Below are 19,928 nucleotides of genomic sequence, written 5' to 3'. Positions count from 1 at the left end.
GATCAGCCGTTTTTGAGATATCGGACCAATAGACAGACAGACAGACAGACAGACAGACAGACAGACAGACAGACAGACACACAGACACACAGACACACAGACGGACAGACAGACATCGCTGCGACATATGCTCACGTTTGTAAACACGTGAGCAAAAAATCAGACCTCTAGCTCTATTGGCTCGCTCAAAATTAGATATGTGCATAATTAATGAGGTTCAATATGTGGCGTCATAAGGTGTCCAATCATACCATATATGAAGGGTGTAGCACTTGTGGTTACTGAGTTATGGACAAATATGTATGTTTGAGGTCAAAGGTCATCGAGGTCACATGACATTTCGTCAAAATATCCGAGATATCTGCGTGAACGGATGGACTCACGGATGGACGAACAGACGGACATGACCCAATCTATAAGCCCCCTGGACTTCATCTGTTGGGACTCAAAATTGTGCCACTGCATCCTTTTTGCAATATGAATACGATGAGAAACTAAATTTTTATTTATGGTGGCCTTATACATGGGAGTCTATGGAGATCTGCCTTATACATGGGAGTCTATGGACGTGTAAACTAAAAAGTCCTCTAACACGGCCAAATTTGATCGCATTGTGAAACAAATCGACGTGCATCTGTATGGGGTAGGGTACTATCTTTGTGCAAAGTTTGAAAGAAATTGACCAGGGCATGTCTGAGATATCTGCGTGAACGGACGCACGGACGCACGCACGCACGGACATGTGGGGACTAACAAATCAAAAACATATCATTACGGACGTTTGACATAAAGAATATTTGTAGTGCTGGTATTTTTAAGTAACCAGAAAATGTTATCAGAAGTATAACACTGAATGCGAAAATTTTTGAGACAACTGGTATGTAGACAATGATTACTGGTATGTAGAAAATGCTTTACAATGCAAAACTGTCCTAGTAACACTATAAAGTGAACAATAAATGATTTACTGAACATTTGGTTTCCAACATATTATTGTGATCTGCATTTTAGTAGCGTCACAGACACTACACATTCAAATACTTAAAGGGGCAACTTCTTTATCAGTTTTAACAGACAATATTAACAACCAATTCTCTATATCAGAAGTCTAATTAAAGTCATGAAGAGTAGTGATATTTGTAGGTGACTGGAGTATTTTAATTATTTGGTCAGCATCTATTGTGTATAAGGGGGAAGAGGTTGCACATCTGACTCTTTATGGTGGTACTGCAGTAGTGTGGGCTCCATTATGGATCTTTGTCAATAGTGATGTATATAAGGGGAGGATTTATGTCCCGTAATGTTATTTTTCTGTCTTATACCCTTGTTTGCATTATAAGGTTGTATATTTGTGTTTGATAAAATTTCAGTCGTGTGTTACGTTGTTTGTATAGGGAAAGCTATGGCAAGACATAGTCGGATCTAGCTTGTGGTGTCTTTCGAATGCTCGTTTTCATGTGTTATTGGCTTCAAATAATAAAGCCAATATTTCCGTATTTTCATCTTGTGTTGAGATTTTTTGTGAATTTTGTTTTTGACAAATGTGTCTTGTATGTTTTTGTTTCTTTTGTAGGCTGTTATGGGGGGTTCAGGGGAAAGGGTTTTTAATGTTTCGTCCTTTTCAAGTTCCTCCCAATATTTTGCAAGACTTTCTTTCATGTCACTTGTTTTAATGTATGGCCTATATGTTGTTGTGAAGATTAGATTGTTTGTTGTTTCCTTCTTTATTTTTCTTGTACTTTTTGTTTAGTTCAATTTCTGTGTTTGATTTCTGTTGTAATTCTAGTTATTTCTTTTTCCGCGCATTCTCTGTAAAATAATTTGCTTGTAAGGAAATCAACTATCTCTTTGAAATCGTTTGGGTCATTGCATGTACAGAAGTATCTGAGAATTTCACCTTCAATTAGACCTTTAAAATTTGATTTGGGTAACATGATTCTCTGTGCAGGTATTGGAATGTTCCAATTAGTTTCATGTAGGTTTTAATATAAAAAATATTTTCTTGGTTATGCCTTGGACCCTTCAAAATTTTGACGTCGAGAAATTATATTTTTTTCTAGTGATTTCTTAACTGTAAATTTAAATGTTGGGTGCATTTTGTTTATTCTATGGCTGAACTCTGCCAGCTGGTTTTGTGTTCCATTAAAAATTATGAAAATGTCATTTCCGAATCTTTTCCGAAAGTGAATCACATTTTGGTATTCTGAGATGATTTCCATTTCCAGTTTATGAAATGCAATCATGGCAATCTCCAGCAATGCATTTCAGCCCATTAAACAGCCACATATTTGGCGGTAGAATTCATTGTTGAATAGCCCAAAGACTTGAAAGAAAGTCTTGCAAAATACTGGCAGGAACTTGAAAAGGACGAAACATTTAAAATCCTTTTCCCAAACCACCCAATATTAACCCACAAAAAGAAACAAGAACATAATGGACACACTTGTCAAAACAAAGTTCACAAAAAGAGACAAAACGTTAACAATAATCTCAACACAAGATAAAAATATAGAAATATTGATGTCATTATTTGAAGCCAATAACACGTGAAAACATTAACATCAACAAGTATAACAAAAACAACAAAATATCTGACACAACAACTTAGGAAAGACAGAACTTTGCGACTGAGGAGAAACCACACACTTGGATTTCCAAACAGATTTCAGGATCACAGCATTCAATAGACACCACATGATAGATTCAACTAAGTAGGGGGTTCTGCGCATGACAGTGTTGAGGACACAGCACAGTCATTTCGCTCTCGCAATTTTCTTCTTTTCTTCTTGCCAAAAGAGATTTTTACTCCTTTGTCGTCATTGTGTGGTGTTCCAGTAACACCTCGATCAAGGGAGCACTACCTTTACAAGTTTTCAGCTGTAAAGGTGTCGTTTTTTGCCAATTTTTGGAGATGGTGATTGAGTAGTGGAAATGCCGAACCGAAAGCAACGTAGATCGAAGAATCAGTCAAAGGACGGACGAGAAAGCGCCAAGAACGAGAGCGAGGACAAGACCTCTAGAAGGATGAGTGAAGAATGGATCAGGTCAAGTAAAAAGTGCAGAATTAGAAGAAAAAGATGAAGATCTAAGGGTAAATTTCAAAGCCTTTGGTCAAAATTTTCAAGGTTTGAGAGATTTGGACGTAATAAGAAGCGCGAAACAGGTGGTTGGAAAAAATGGTATCGTTGGAGTCCAATTCCTTCCAAAAGGTAGACAATGGTTAATATATGCAAAGAATGCTGCTTGTAAAAGAAAACTGCTAGTGTCAGGCATCGACATCGCAGGTACACATATGGCATTGAACTCTGTACTACCTGAGGACAATGGCATTAGAATATCAATGCATGATCTTCCATTAAATATTCCTGATCAAGTCGTGGCAAATTTCTTAGATGCTTATTGTGACAGAGTGCAGCCAGTCGTCAAGTGTACGGTCACAGACCCTGAAGACGGCGGGTCATATTTCAACGGAAACAGATATTGTCTTGTGGCCAGTGTCAAAGTACCTATCCGAACTTTGCTCAACTAAAGTACATTGAAAATGGACAGCAACGAATCTATAATTTCAGAATTTTCTACTCGGGACAAGACAGAGAGTGCTCTATATGCCGAGAATGCGGTCACAAACCAGTAGATTGTCCGAAAAAAGCCACCGCTGACGTGTTTCATCTGTAAGGAAGTCGGTCACCGAAGTCAAGAGTGCAAGAAGCAGAAGCTTTGCTACAAGTGTAACCAAACCGGCCATATAGCCCGAGTTTGCCCTCAAGTTGACATTGAGTTAGTCGACCGCTTCGTTGAATCTTTTTCAATGAAAGCAAGAGAAGCGCAAGACATGATTGAGAAGGCCATGAATAGAAGTATGTCTCCATCACCGCAGAGGGTTATCACGACGCAAGCTGAAGTACACTCGGTTCGAGACTCGCAACAGGCAACGGAATCGGTATCACAAGAAACAAATACGAACACTCAACGTAAAGAGGTAAGAGACATAAACCAGCAAGATGTAGAGAAAGAAACGGAAGGAAAAAAGAAGGGACTGAGAAAATACTTTAGCGTTAGTGGCATACTAAGACAGAAGGATAAGACCGCAAAGTTGAGGTCACCGCCATCGCCTATGGAACATGGCCGAGAAAAGAGACGATGTGAAGTGGTATCACCACCATTGACTGTACATAGTTCAGCAAATAAGTCCTTCTAGATATAAATGTATAGAGAAAATAAGAAATTATTTCAATTTTTTTTGTTACAACTATATGTCTGCGCTATCAATTATAACACTAAATGTAAGAGGTCTTCGTGGCCAACTCAAACGAAAATTGGTATTTAACTGGTGTAAGAGAAATGCTTTCGATATTGTACTTTTACAAGAAACATATAGCTTAAAATCAGATGAAAAGCAATGGGAAAAAGAATGGGGTGGGAAAATTGTTTGGAGTCATGGGACGAATCATAGCTGTGGTGTAGCCATATTATTTGGAAAAAAGTTTGATATAGCGATAAATGATACGTACATAGATGGCAATGGGCGCATTGCAGCCGCCATGGTAAATATAGAAGAAGAGAAATTTTGGCTGATTAATATTTATGCACCAAATACACCAACAGCAAAACAGATCTTTTTTAAGTCAGTAAATGATGTATGTTGTAATAATAAGGTTTTTGGTGAAGATATTATTATTTCAGGAGATTTCAATATCCCCTTAGACTTAAAGCTCGATAAAGATAAGGGGAGGGAAGGGGTTGTTGGAAATGAGGAAAATTGTAACGTAAGAAAATATGTCAACCAATTTATATCTCGAATTAATTTGATTGATGTTTGGAGGAGTTTGCATCCACACGAAAAAGGTTTTACATGGCGTCGAGCAACACCATTTGTACAATGTAGATTAGATTATCACCTTATAAGTAAGTCGATTATACAAAATGTACAGGATGTCGAAATTGTTCCGTCAATTAGGTCTGACCATCACGCAGTTGTCATGAAATTAAATTTGAATTCCTCGATTAGGGGAAGGGGTTTCTGGAAATTTAACAATAGTCTATTAGAGGATAACTTGTATTTAAACAAGCTGGCTATTTTGATTGATAATTTGAAAGATAAATATAAGTGTGAATCAGAGAGAATGAAATGGGATCTATGGAAACTTGATATTAAACGAATGACCATAAAGTACAGTATTGAAAAAGCGAAAAGAAGCAGAAATACCCTAAACGAAATATATGATGAGCTGGTAGAAACGGAAAAATTTTTATGTAGTTCACCATCTAAAGCTTTATATGATAAGTTAAATACCTTAAAACAGAAATTTGAGGAGTTACACATGGCCGATGTGAAGGGTAAACAAATCCGCTCGAGAGCAAGATGGATTGAGCATGGAGAAAAAAAACACAAAGTATTTTTTAAGTTTGGAACAAAGGAACGGAAGAAATAAAACCATTAGAAAATTACAAAAAGCAAATGGAAATTATATTACCAGTCAGCGGGAAATTCAAGAAGAAATTAAAAGTTTTTATGCAGAATTGTACGGAGAAAAAAAACGCGACATTACTCTTAGGGACTTTTTACAAGACACAGTCGTTCCTACGTTAGACGAAAACCAGAAAAAGTTCTGTGATAGACCAGTAACAAATGGAGAGTGTTTTGATGCTTTAAAGAATATGAAGAAAAATAAATCACCCGGGTACGATGGATTGACAATAGAATTTTATAACAAATGCTGGCCTCTTATAAGTCCATTATTGCTTCAATGTTATAATGAGTGTTTTAGAGAGGGTATGCTTTCAGTTTCACAGAAAAGAGGCATTATCACATTATTACACAAGAAAAGCAAGCCTGAGCTTTTAAAAAATTGGAGACCCATTAGTCTTCTGTGCACCGATTATAAAATATTGGCACAAGTTTTGGCAAATAGATTAAAAACAGTGCTACCAACAGTGATCAGCTGTGATCAAGTTGGCTACATTAAAGGTAGACAAGCTGGAGAAGTTTTGAGATTGATACAAGATATGTTTGATTACACTTCCAGATACAAAATACCAGGTGCAGTCCTTTTTATTGACTTTGAAAAAGCTTTTGATTCTGTTAACTGGAAATATATAGAAGAAGTGTTAAATGTTTTCAATTTTGGCGAAAAATTTATCAAGTGGTTTAATGTAATGTACAGCGACATTTATAGTAGCGTTAACAATAATGGTTGGATGACAGAATTTGTAAATTTAAAAAGGGGAGTGCGACAAGGATGTCCACTGAGTGCCCAGTTGTTCATTTTATGTGTAGAAATATTAGCGTGTAGAATTAGACAATGTAAAGAGATCGATGGTGTTCAATTACCGAGTGAAGTAGAAGAAAAACAAGCTCGTATTGCTCAATTGGCAGATGACACTACCGTTTTTGTCAGAAACGAGAAATCTATTAATAGAGTTTTGGATATCATGAATCAATTTCAGAAAGTATCTGGTTTAAAAATCAATAAAGACAAAACTGAGGCTGTTTGGCTGGGGAGTTTGAAAGATTCAAAGAAAGTATGTGGGAAGTTAAAGTGGACAACTGAACCTGTAAAAGTACTTGGGGTATATGTTGGGTACAATAAACAGAAATGCGATGAGTTAAATTGGCAGCCAAAGCTCGAAAAATTAGAGAGCACTTTGAATACCTGGAAAATGAGAAACTTAACTCCACATGGTAAAGTTTAATTACGAAGAGTCTTGGTTTATCTAATCTTTTATACTTAGCAGCAGTATTAGAGGTTCCTCCAAAAGTTGTCAAAAAGTTGACCAATTAGTTTTTGATTTCATAGATTGTTCCAAATATAAAATAAAAAAGGGCGTTTTATTGTCACCTATAGAAAAGGGAGGGTTAAATATTCCAAGCTTCTACGAGCTTACACTTGCTTTAAAATTTACGTGGTTTAGAAAATTTTTGATGACAACAAAGCAGCATGGAAAATATTGTTTTCCTTCTTTTTACAACCAAATTGCAATGAGAGTATATTGAGAGCATATATTGATCCAAATAATTTGCCTCATGAGATCACTAACATGTTGTCTGGGTTTTATACCGATTGCCTGAAAGTATGGTTTAACATGAGATCGAAATGCAAAAGAGATAACAAAAAGACATTGTTGTGGAATTCCTTATACAGACTTTTTGTACCAGTAGTAGATCACATATTGCACACTTTTATTTTTAGTAAGGGAAGTGAAGAATCGACATTTCAAAACTTTCAACAAAAATTGTCTATAAATTGTTGTTAGAAGACTTCTTAACGAATACAAATGCAATTCAAATGTGGAACAGAGAGTGTAAATGTATATTTAATGAAAGAAATGTATGGCTATTAGCGAAAAAAGTCACACCAGAGACAAAGTTACATAGCTTTCACTGGAAATTTACCATACGACGAGTACCAACAAATCTCAGATTATTTCAATGGAAAAAAATTGAAGCTCCACTGTGCACGCATTGTCGTGAAGTAGATACACTAAGACACAGATTTTGGGATTGTATTGTGGCCAGAAATATTTGGGAGATGACAGAAAATATAGTAAGTGATATTGTAGAAAGTAAGGTTACTCTAAAGTTTGAAACTGTTATAGGAGGAATAACTTTGAAAACAAAGAAAATTGAAAAATTGTAAATCTTATTATTTTGGTGGCAAAATGGTCTATTTAATAGTATCATGTCAGTAATATTCACAGAACCTTTTCTTCAATAATGATGTTAAGAAATGAGCTGTATCTGAGAGCGCAAGCTCAAAAAATTGATATTCTACTTAGTATTTTTCAAAGAATGTAATTTGTCATTATGAAATGTCAAGACTTATGAAAGACGAAATAAATATACATTTAAATAAAAAAAAAAAAAAAAAAAAAAAGATTCAACTAAGTCTCACCATAGCTTTCCCTTAATTGCCAACACACAATTGAAATTTCATCAAACACTTATAATACAGCCTCATAATGCAAACAAAGGCTCAAAACAGAAAAATAATTTTTAGGAATATAAACCCTCCCCTTATATACATCACTGTTGACATAGATCCGTAACAGAGCCAACTCTACTGCAGCACCATGTTAAATAGTCAAATGTGCGACTACTTACTCCCCTTATATATCTCCATAGCTTTCCTTTAACAAACAACACACGATTGAAATTTCATCAAGCACTAATAATACAGCCTTATAATGCAAACAAAGGGTTAAAACAGAAAAATAATTTGAAGGAACATAAACCCTCCCCTTATATGCATCACTGTTGACAGAGATCTGTACTGAAGCCAGCACTACTGCAGCATCATCATAAATAGTCAGATTTGCAACCACTTTCCCCCCTTATATAATTCAAAAACACATTTTCTTTTGTTTTTAAAAGGATTTATTATGGTCTATGAAGTTTACTTCAGATATCAGGTGAATTTAAATGTAAATGCAGTAATAACTGGTTAACCACTTGTTAGGTGTAGTGTCCGTGATATGAATTCAGTTGCAAATGGAAAGTGGTTTAATGTGAAAGTAAATTAGTTTTAAAAATATTATGCCTTAATTTCACTATGAATAACATTTCTATCTTAAAGTTATATTGCGAAATAACTGATAACACTATTTCTGTTCCTTTTTTAAAACCCCTATACCGTTATTTCATAGGACATTTTTTAAACATTACAATCTTACAAGCTAGAAAAAATATCTTTTACTGGTTTAATATATTTCATTTCATGTCTTACTCAAAAACTAAGTTACTCTCTTATAAAAATGTAACTTCAGCTGGTAAACTATAGAATTACCGGCTTAAATCATTGTAACAAGTAATATATGGATTTGGTGTCACGGACACTACGGCTGTCACGGACACTGCGTTTGGCCCCTTTCTGATATACTTAAACAATACAAGTGTTAATGGATTATATTTTTATAACACATAAGGAAGGCAAACTGGGCCACTTTGGCGAATGACATCAGATCTCTACTATCTGAATATGGCTGAAAGTTATGAGGGTGTCACGGACACTACAAATTTTGGGACAAAAAATGTGGGCAACTTTCCTGATTTGTCATTCATATTCAATACATTGACCCTATCGACATTTAGTACCAACTAAACATAGTTTGTCTTCCAATCAAATAGTTGTTTTAGGAAACATTCTAGGGTAATGTTTTCCAAGTGATAATAGAGAGATAAATCAATGCCGTGGTCAAAATATAAAAAGCGTAACGGCACACCAATTTCACTTGTTATCACGCAATTTCCATTCAAATCCTTGTATTCAGATGAAATAACTTGCAAAAGAAAGAAGAAATGCTATGTGATACTTTAAATATTCTGAATAATCAAAAAAATTAATCTAACAGTTTCAAAAAGTGAGTTTAAAAAATATGCTTTTTCAGATGAAACAGCGTAACGCCCATTTTGAAACATTTTTAGGGTACTTTTTTCACTACTCAGCTCAAAATCATCAAAAAAACTCCATTTTGTCGAGGGTCCTGGTTGGTTCTACTGGTAATTTCATATTAAGAACAATGTTGCATTAAAGTTTGCTCAACTTTTTTTTACATAAGAGCGTAACATGTCGAAATCTGTCTAGAGCATCCTGATTGTGACTGACCCGATTGCATTTTATTCGCATGCAACACGAACACTATACCTGTCAAAAATACCTGCTGTAGTCACACAGGAAATGGGTCAAGAGTTCAAATCAAAAGAAAAAAGTAACAATTTTTTTCGTAAATTAACATAAGAACAATAGTCCTGGATGTTAAGGCATACTAAAAATAGATTTGTCTCATTCTGTACCGCATACGCGTATTAACGGTATACGTCGCCGACCGTCGCGACATTCAGAGATGGCACAGTGAAGTTAAGGGATCTGTTTTTGATGGATAAATTGGACGTTCATTGTACAAGAAAACAAGCAGTTTTGAAATAATCCACAGACTTGCGATTACTGCAACTGTGATGAAAAGTTGTGCAGAGTGTGCTGCCCGATGCAGGGAGAGCTGGACGCTCACACTGCTCGTTACATTTGATGTCAAATTTCGTCGCAGTCGCCAGGAGTCATCCCATTGTTATTTTGAACTTCTTGGTCTACATCGTTAGGACACCCCGGTCTGTTACAGCCCAAACTTTGGTAAAGAATATCTGACATACCGTTACTGTGAGGAAGTGTCAATTTATTTGTGTATGAACGAATACTATCTTCATTTTAAAGAGCGGTAGGATATATCGCGTCTCGACTCCCGCAATATCAAGCAAAGTTCACGGTGCGCTAGGTCGCCCTAATATTTGTGTGCATCACACCCCAAATGTGCTGCTTCAGAGATGTCTTTCATCATGTATCCCAACTTATTTACACCAAGAGGTGAGTTACAGACCCACACTTTATCTGTGTATCAAAATTCGATCTTCGGTCTCTGGAACAAAGTGGACTGTTTCGGTTTTTCTCGAGGGTCTATGGTTTAGATAGATACGTTTAAATGCACCGACCAGGTAATTTTCGAAAATGCTGGTTTAGGGGCCCATTTTACCACCGCTATCAGTGCTAAAAACAGTATTTTAGCATCGGTGGAATGAGCTCTCGTCCAATCAGAATGGCGCATGGTAGCATGATATAATATAACTCGATTTAAGCAGTCACTGGCCATTATTAATTCTGTAACAAAATTCACTCCGACAGTGCTGGACACAACGCCGCCACGTACTCAGACGGCAATGCGGCCCGCAGTGTTCAACAGTGAAGTACATTACCAATGGTACGTTTGCGCGGCGCGATTTGAGAGCTAAGGCCGATACACGGCGGTCATCTAAGAATTCTTGAATTGTTATCGATATAGAAAACTGCATGTGCTATAAGGGGCAACATCAAAAGTTCAATATAATAAATCTAACTTAATTGCTTAAGTTTGGCCTCAGAACCCCCCCCCCCCCTTCTAATTTAATTGACCTAAAATTGAAAAACATTACGGACTCATACCCTGTACTAATTAATTCTTTCAACGACGTACCAATGTGCCATCGAATTTAATAAAAGTTGAAAACCATTATAAAGTAACAAAATACGGGTGACTGGATCGGTTTTAGCGCACAAAAAACAGCCTTGAAATCGCAAAATTTGCCAAAAAGACGATAAATCGTTTTTTACTGCACAGAAATTAATTTGGCCAAAACCCCCCACCCCCAAACTTAAGCAAGTAAGTTTTTTTTCAAACATCGATCTTTTGACATCGCCCCTAAATCAAAGCGATGTTTGAAAAGATTGCCTGAGTTCATGGTTTGGTAAAACCTCGCGATCAATCAAGTGGTCCAATTGACTTGGGTCCTATTGACTAGAAAACCGTCGCTGACCCTGATACACAATCAAAGGTAAAATGTGGAAGTAAACGCGAGTTCTGCAACATAAACGCAAAAAAACACGAACAGACAAAAACAAACATACAAAAATAAACACGAACAAAGAAAACAACACAAATAGAATAGGCGATGCGTGGCGCTGCTTTCACTTCATTACATTGAATAGAAAACCTGTCGCTGACCCCGATACACAAACAAAAGTAAAAGCAGAACGTTTTCCCTTTAAATTACATTGAATAGATAACCCATCGCTGACCCCGATACACAATCAAAGGTAAAACGCGAATATAAACCAAATTTCCGCACCCGATCTGGGCGTGTGGCTGTTAAAGGAAACTTAACTTTTCTCATGAATTGGGTTCTCATTATATCTTTAAATGTAAAAATACGTTCCGTGATCGAAATGTAGTTCACGCCTAATCAGTATTTTGTTTTCTGATTGTTTGGAAGTATGAACTGTCTAACGGATATTGATTTTCCACATAAAACATGATGGTTAACGTTTAACATAACAGAGAGCGACAGAGCATCCATTTTTAGTTCACGTGTTCACACATGTAAGCTAATGTCACATCGATGTCTGGTTGTCTGCGTCTGTCTGCTGTGTTTGGGCCCGATATTTCAAAAACGGTTTATCAGATCAGAATCAAATCTGGAACAAATTCGGTTTGCAAATGGCAAGAACTGATTGGTTTTTGGTGGGTGAGCTTGCATACGCGGATATACATGGAGAACGACTGCACACAAATTGATGAGATTTGTTACAAATGTTGATTACACTAGGATACATGAGCCGTTGAAGATATTAAAGAGGCACTCCCACTTTGTAACATTTTTAAAGCAAATTTTTTAAATACCAACGGTCGATATTTGACGTGGCGACTGCGCGCGGATCGCGAGATATCGATAAAAACATGTCATTTCCCGAGCATATTTTTCACATCCCGAAATTTTACGATCGTTTCTGATTATGACGCAAAATCCCCCGAAGGTTTGTTGTTGTACTGATTGACGATATTCTAGGGAGTCTACAATAAGTTCGAACGACGCAATTAATTTACTTCCCACTGCAAAGACTTTATATACAGCACTATGCCATTACCTCAGGTAAGTTTTGTAAAACTCCTCCTTAGTTTTTGTCGTTTTGGTTGTTCTAAATCAGTTGTACTAACCAATACCATATAAACATCAGTTTTTACGTGTCAAATATTAGCCGCCTTAGTCCGTGGGCTGGAGGGCCCACCGTGCACCCCCCCCCCCCCCACATCCCTACTACTTGGGTATTTTTTGTTCTTTAGGACCTGCTGAACAAGAAAAAGATGTTAACATTGGATATTTTGGGATGCACTACCTATCTGGCTGGTTTTTGATTTGCATGTACGGCAAAAAATGGCGAAAATGGGTAGGGGTACTATATCCTCCCCTACATTGAGTAAACTAGCATGAAATAGCACAAACCATACATTTTTGGAAAGCTGAGATTCTGCTCTTTATGAGAAATACCAATTTTAGCAAAATTAATTTGTGTACATAGAATAGGACGACTTTAAAATGAATTTTTTTGACAATTTTGAAATTTTTTACCGAAAATACCATGTAACAATTGTGATTTACTTGTTATTAAGCAAAATTTTGACAGCTTTTTGTGTTTGAATTATTTATTCCCACATATTAAACAAGAAAAAAAGTGTTAACATTAGATATTTAACTATACACTACTTCTCTTGAGTCAATTCTGAATTGCGTGTATCTGTATGGGGTGTGCAAAAGCTGGGGGTAGGGGTACAACATTCTTTCCTGGATGAAGTAAACTGGCTTGAAATGCCATATACCTTATAGTTTTAGAAAGCTTAGATACTGGTCTTTCTAAAATGCATAAAGTTTTAGTGAAAAAATATGACGTCATAGAATTGGATAACTTTAAATCGATTTTTTCTGGTAATTCAGTATTTTTAAGCGGAAGAAAATACGATAACTATTGTTTCCTCCTTATGAAGCAAATTAAACACGTTTATGGATGTTATTTACTAATTGCAATGTGCTGAAGAAGAAAATAAATGTCAAAATTGGGTATTTACCATGCATTATTGTCTCTAGTCACTAAAATAGCAAGTTTTGCTACATTGGTATATCGTGAATGGGCATTTTATTGTTATGCAATGAACTAATGCACAGCCTTAAAAAGAAGACTCGAAAACGTGCACACATAGTCATATTGCCATTTTCTCCTTCAAGTAAATAGATTATTGACGACTGTCTATTGTATCGTGATCCGCGCGTAGTCGCCACGTCAAATATCGACCGTTGGCATTAAAAAAATGTGCTTTAGAAATGTTACCAAGTGGGAGTGCCACTTTAAGGGGTGACATGCAAGATAATTGCAAATTTGCACATATGATGAACTTTCCTAATTAGTTCTTTTCATACTTGTGTTCAATCCAGTAATACAGTATATCAAACAATTTGAAGAATCCCATGGTTACGTTCTTATTGATCAAAAAATCATAACCCTTCCATACGCAGATGATTTCACTTTAGTAAGAAATAACAAGCGTAAGCATCAGAAATTGATGGATGAGGTTCAGAGGATTACGAAATCAATGAATCTACATTTGAAGCCATCTAAATGTAAAACCCTTTCTATTTGAAGTGGTCGGGCTAAAACTGTGCCATATTATATTGACGATAGTCAAGTAACTCTGGTTAAAGACGCTCCCGAAAAAATTCTGGGTTCATGGATTACCTATTCAAGTACATCACAAGCAGCTTTCGCCTTAATGAAAAACAAAATTACCAGCATGTTATCAAATATTGATTCTTCATTAGTAAGACCCGAATATAAGTTGCATGTTTATTCCAAGGATATGCTTTCTTCAATTAGGTTTATGTTAACTGTACATGATCTGAGAAAATCACAAAGAAGCTTTCTAGATAGTATTACAACTAAATATATCAAAAAGTGATTAAACATTCCTTCTCATGGTGCCACTTCGGCAATTATTTACAGTCAACAGGGGCTTGCCATTCCGCTCATCTCCCAGGTGTACAGTGAATGTCATGCACATAATGTAGCACACTGTCACAACAGGGCAGATGAAAGGGTCAAGGCAGCCATGAATGCCACAATAGCACGGGAGGAATCTTACAGTAGGAAATCATATGGCAACATTGAAGCTGCTGCCATAGCAACAGCTGCTGTTAATACAGCAACAGGTAGTAAGTGGGACCATGTGAAGGAAAACATCAAACAAATCGTTACAACAAAATATCAGTGTCATTGGATGGATAAAATAAATCTCTGGTTGTTCAGGGAAAATTCCTGGCGCTTCTTGCTGAAGAAAAGTCTGACATTACATGGAGAAGCATTATCTATAACATGCCAAAAAAAATTCCTCAGCTTCGCAGTCAGAGCGGCCATTGACTGTCTTCCAACGTTCAATAATCTACATAGATGGGGTAAGAAATTTTCCTCAAAGTGTAAACTTTGCGGTAATACCCGATGGACGTAGGTGTGTGTCAACCATGTGTAGCTTAAATGACTAAAAGGTCAACATACTGACGATGCCAAAGGGCAATTTAAGCCTGTGAAGTGCAGTCCCTACATTTTGCTGCAAATAATGAATTCATTGATTTTATTAAATTAAGTGTGTGTGTAACGTGTGTTACCTTGTTATTCACACATGTTAAACGAAACATACATTTTTTTCATACACATGGATAACGAGCACACCTCCACTGTATCGCGAATGTTTAGTATCGAATATACAACTGATGTCTAACGTGACCTTAAGTGCACTCTCGGGTGATGATAGAATTAACAGCCTTTAAAGTGAAGTTAGTCTCAGAATTGTTCTTACATTTTCCGTGGCTGAGAATTGAGTTTATGGTGACTATAACAGGCATTTTATCGCGAATGTTTAATTAGGCTTATTACGTCATTTAGTTTTTCTCCAATCTGATGACATACTTAAGCAATAAAGTAACCCAGCGACGGTATACCATGAGATTTTGACCAGTTCTCGACCAGTTTGACCAGTTCACTTCATATTTGCACTCGCTATCGCTCGTCCATATATGAAGTGAACTGGTCATAATCGAAAATATACCGTAGCAGGGTGTGATTTATTGCTATTATATCATAACAGTATATTGAAATTCTGGCATGGAACGTCAAAAACGGATTTTTGCTCAAGCTGAGAGCTCGCGCGTATGCCAGCCGTGGTTTATCGCTAGTATATCACGGTTCTTTTCGCGTCTTGACCAATCAGATCACTGTATGTGCGCCATCAATATACTGGTATGATATAATATTACATACTACATTCTGCCAACTTATGGTCTTGACGAACGGCTGATAGAAACAAGTTAGACTGTCTTCACCAGTGTGAAATTAAAATGTATTTTGAGAACTTTTGAAGAAATCAACTTTTGAAATACCAATCAACGCAATTGAATATACACTTGATCTCTAACATGACCTCAAGTGCAATCTCGGGTAATAAGAGGCTTAACAGCCTTTGAAGTGAAGTAAGTTTTAGAACTGTTTTTACATTTTTCGTGGCTGAGAATTGAGTTTGTGGTGACAATAACTTACACAACGTAGAACTGATATCGAACTCTGTTCATGCCTAGGAAAATAAAGGGTAAGACCAGTGTCACAGCAATTTTAGAACCCCTCATGTACGACAGAGAGACTATAGTATACGAAAAGCATGAACAGATTTGATTATATGCCCGGTTTAATATTCCCTGATTAAATAATGAAGCATTTGTGTATCAAATTTTGCCCCTGTTACAGTTACTATCAATTCACTAATTTGAGCTTTTGTCACTGCACCAACTTGAAAATGGCGACAAGAATTGTTTTGAAGTTAAAGAAAATATTTGATCCCCTCAGCGCTCTGGAAACCTTAACCGCCATTGTGTGAATGCCGATAAATATCACATGCATTTGATTTTCCAGTCTCCGAAAGTTTAGAAGGAATTAAAAGGGAAATTAGTTTTACCAAGGTCCGGGAAGCTAATTGCAGACGATGGGCAATGTGTTGTCAACTAGTTCTCAGCTAGGAAACGTAGGTCCCTAATCACTTATTGCAAGATACGCTCATTTCCAAATGAATCCCTATACCCCCTACCAAACACATTTGCTTGCCAAATATTCATGAGAGAGCATTGTATTGATTGTACTTACTGTAAAGAAGTTAACTAATGACGAGTGCTTCTGTTCCTCGTGACGACTAAACTGTTCTGGACAAGACGGTAAATAAGATGATGTAAGCCACAAAATGTACCCGATTCTACTTCCGTTCTTTCGTCAATGCAATTGGTTCAATTTGTAACAAGGAAATGTAATCCGACTTCTTCAAAATTTCAACGAGATTATTCGTTGGTCACATGATCTGCAGCCACTCATGTCGAAGCTGAGGCCTAGACATGACACTTCTTGGATTAAAGCCAAACATGTTTGTTTGCAAGTCGACATGGACAATTTTGCCCTGCAGTGAGTTAAGTTAACTCACTACTATGCCTTTTCTCACTCTAATATACCAAACATTTTTAAAGGCTTTTCACAAAACCTGAAACACATGTAAAGCCTTTACTTTTGCAAAACTTCTGCTGCAGGTGTCATTAAAATCCTTCTGAAACTTCTTATCGGACATTACACCCGGAAAAAGATTCTATTTAGTACTCTTCCGGCTTTCAATAATGGCTCTCTAAAATGGTCCACTAATGTCTGTACCTTATGATGTCGATAGGGATGATTGATTCACAATAGATCATTTTGTAACCGTAACAAACACGAATTGACAGCGATTATTAAACAAGCAACATAAATTGTACTTTAGTAGCATACCTGCGAATCTTGCCCACAATATATCAACATTGATAATTAAAGGTCATATGAGTTGAGAAAGTAAGGATGGTCACATTTTACTTGTATCTCATACATGTCTGAAGCGAGAAAAATCTGACAAGATGTGTGGATTTGTAAATAGAAGGTAAAGTGTCAATAATACACATATACATGTGGTGTGGGCGCTTTTATTTTCAACTGGAAAACGCAAGAGGAGCTAGTGTATGGTCCATATTGCAAGCGGAGAATACGAACAGTAAATGTGACTCATTTTATCTTTTCACATATTTTATCAATTCTCTGCTGACGATGGTGAAGTCACAGATAAATCCTGAGACGCTAAAGGGCAGTGGAAACGTATAAATTATAGTAACGAACTTTCTGTGGCTGAATTTATCAAATTTTCCCCCTGCTACTGTTACTACCAATTCACTAATTTAAGCTTTTCTCACTGTGTCAACGAAAATATGGAGATGAGAAATTTTGAAAGTTAACGGAAATACTTCATCCCTGGGGCGCTCTTAAAGCCCTTAGACGTCACTGTCTGAATCCCAGTAAACATCACCTACATTTCATTTCCACTCTCCAAAAGTTTGAGATTAATTTAGATAGAACTCATTTTTACCAGTTGATCACGGAAGATGGGTATATGTTCTCCACTAGGAAACGTAGGTCCCAAATAAATTCTGAGAAGATACGCTTATTTCTAAATAAATTCCCTATATCAAATACCAATCACCTTCGCCTGTCAAATATTCACGAGAGATTATTATATTGATTATACTTACGGTGAAGTTGGCAACTAAAGACGAATGCCGCTGTTCCCCGTGACGACTAAACTGTTGTGGACAAGACTGGTTCTCTCTCTCCGCTCTTCGTCCAATGTAGTTAGTTCAGTTTGTAACGAGAAAATGTAACCCGACTCCCTCTTAAAATTCACAGATTGTTCGTCAGTCACATGATCGACAGCCACTCGTGTCGAAGCTGAGGCCTAGACATGACACTTCTTGGATTGAAGCCAAACATGGTTGTTTGCAAGTCGACATGGACAATTTTGCCCTGCAGTGAGTTAAGTTGACTGACTACTATGCCTTATCTCACACGAATATCAAACATTTCACAAGGGTTTTCTCAAAACCTGAAACACTTGTAAAGCCTCTACTTTTGCAAAATTACCGCTGCGGGCGTCATTAAATCCTTCTGAAACTTCTTATCGGACATTACACCCGGAAAAAGATTCTATTTTGTACTCTTCCGGCTTTCAATTATGGCTCTCAAAAATGGTCCACTAATGTCTGTACCATTAGATCTTGGGAGGGGGGTGGTCACAATGAAATTGTGAAAATTTTTTTTTTACTATTGTAAATTTCTGAATTTTTTTTTTCCAATTGAGATAAGCTGTGCAATTTTTTTTTTCAGAGTAAATTTTCAGATTTATGATTTTTTTTTCGTTCGTCGCTGTCTGAAAATAAAGAGGGCAAACATGTGGTGCCAAGCACCACAAGCGGCCACGCAAGCGGTCACTGGGAGAGGTCAGGAGAGGGGTGTCCCCTCCTGCCATTGGAGCTTTTGAAAATAGAGATTACAATGGTGTTATTTGGTGGCACTTTTTGGAGTATTTTTGCCGGGGGAGGTCAGGAGGGGGGTGTCCCCCTCCTGCCGTTGGAGCATTGAAAAATAGAGATTAAATTGTGTTATTTGGTGCACTTGGGAGTATTTTTGCCGGGGGGAGGTCAGGAGGGGTGTCCCCCTCCTGCCGTTGGAGCTTTTGAAAATAGAGATTACAATGGTGTTATTTGGTGGCACTTGGGGAGTATTTTTGCCGGGGGAAGGTCAGGAGGGGTGTCCCCCTCCTGGCGTTGGAGCTTTTGAAAAATAGAGATTAAAATGGTGTTATTTGGTGGCACTTGGGAGTATTTTTGCGGGGGAGGTCAGGAGGGGTGTCCCCCTCCTGCCGTTGGAGCTTTTGAAAAATAGAGATTAAAATCTTGTTATTTGGTGGCACTTTGGGAGTATTTTTAGCGGGGGGAGGTCAGGAGGGGGGTGTCCCCCCTCCTGCTGTTAGAGCTTTTGAAAAATAGAGATAAAAATGGTGTTATTTGGTGGCACTTTTTGGAGCATTTTTGCGGGGGTTGGTCAGGAGGGGGTGTCCCCCTCCTGCCGTTGGAGCTTTTGAAAAATAGAGATTAAAATGGTGTTATTTGGTGGCACTTGGGGAGTATTTTAGCGGGGGGAGGTCAGGAGTGGGGTGTCCCCCCTCCTGCTGTTGAGCTTTTGAAAAATAGAGATTAAAATGGTGTTATTTGGTGGCACTTTGGGAGTATTTTTGCGGGGGGAGGTCAGGAGGGGGGTGTCCCCCCTCCTGCTGTTAGAGCTTTTGAAAAATAGAGATAAAAATGGTGTTATTTGGTGGCACTTTTTGGAGCATTTTTGCGGGGGTTGGTCAGGAGGGGGTGTCCCCCTCCTGCCGTTGGAGCTTTTGAAAAATAGAGATTAAAATGGTGTTATTTGGTGGCACTTGGGGAGTATTTTAGCGGGGGGAGGTCAGGAGTGGGGTGTCCCCCCTCCTGCTGTTGGAGCTTTTGAAAAATAGAGATTAAAATGGTGTTATTTGGTGGCACTTTGGGAGTATTTTTGCGGGGGGAGGTCAGGAGGGGGGTGTCCCCCCTCCTGCTGTTGGAGCTTTTGAAAAATAGAGATAAAAAAAGTATTATTTGGTGGCACTTTGGG

At 37.4% G+C, this 19,928-nt stretch overlaps 1 protein-coding gene across 1 annotated transcript in view; it reads right to left on the bottom strand.

The window, feature by feature from the left end:
• LOC139143876 (uncharacterized) overlaps positions 1–18,050 on the bottom strand; it is a 62,974-nt gene extending 44,924 nt beyond the window's left edge. The window contains exon 1 of the mRNA XM_070714464.1: positions 17,987–18,050. The gene's annotated coding sequence lies outside the window, so the exon portion shown is untranslated. The remainder of the gene's footprint in view (positions 1–17,986) is intronic.
• Positions 18,051–19,928: the final 1,878 nt, after the last annotated feature.

The sequence above is a fragment of the Ptychodera flava genome, chromosome 11 (genome assembly GCF_041260155.1).
Source record: "Ptychodera flava strain L36383 chromosome 11, AS_Pfla_20210202, whole genome shotgun sequence".
NCBI lineage: Eukaryota > Metazoa > Hemichordata > Enteropneusta > Ptychoderidae > Ptychodera > Ptychodera flava.
This window is presented reverse-complemented; position numbering and strand designations above follow the sequence as displayed.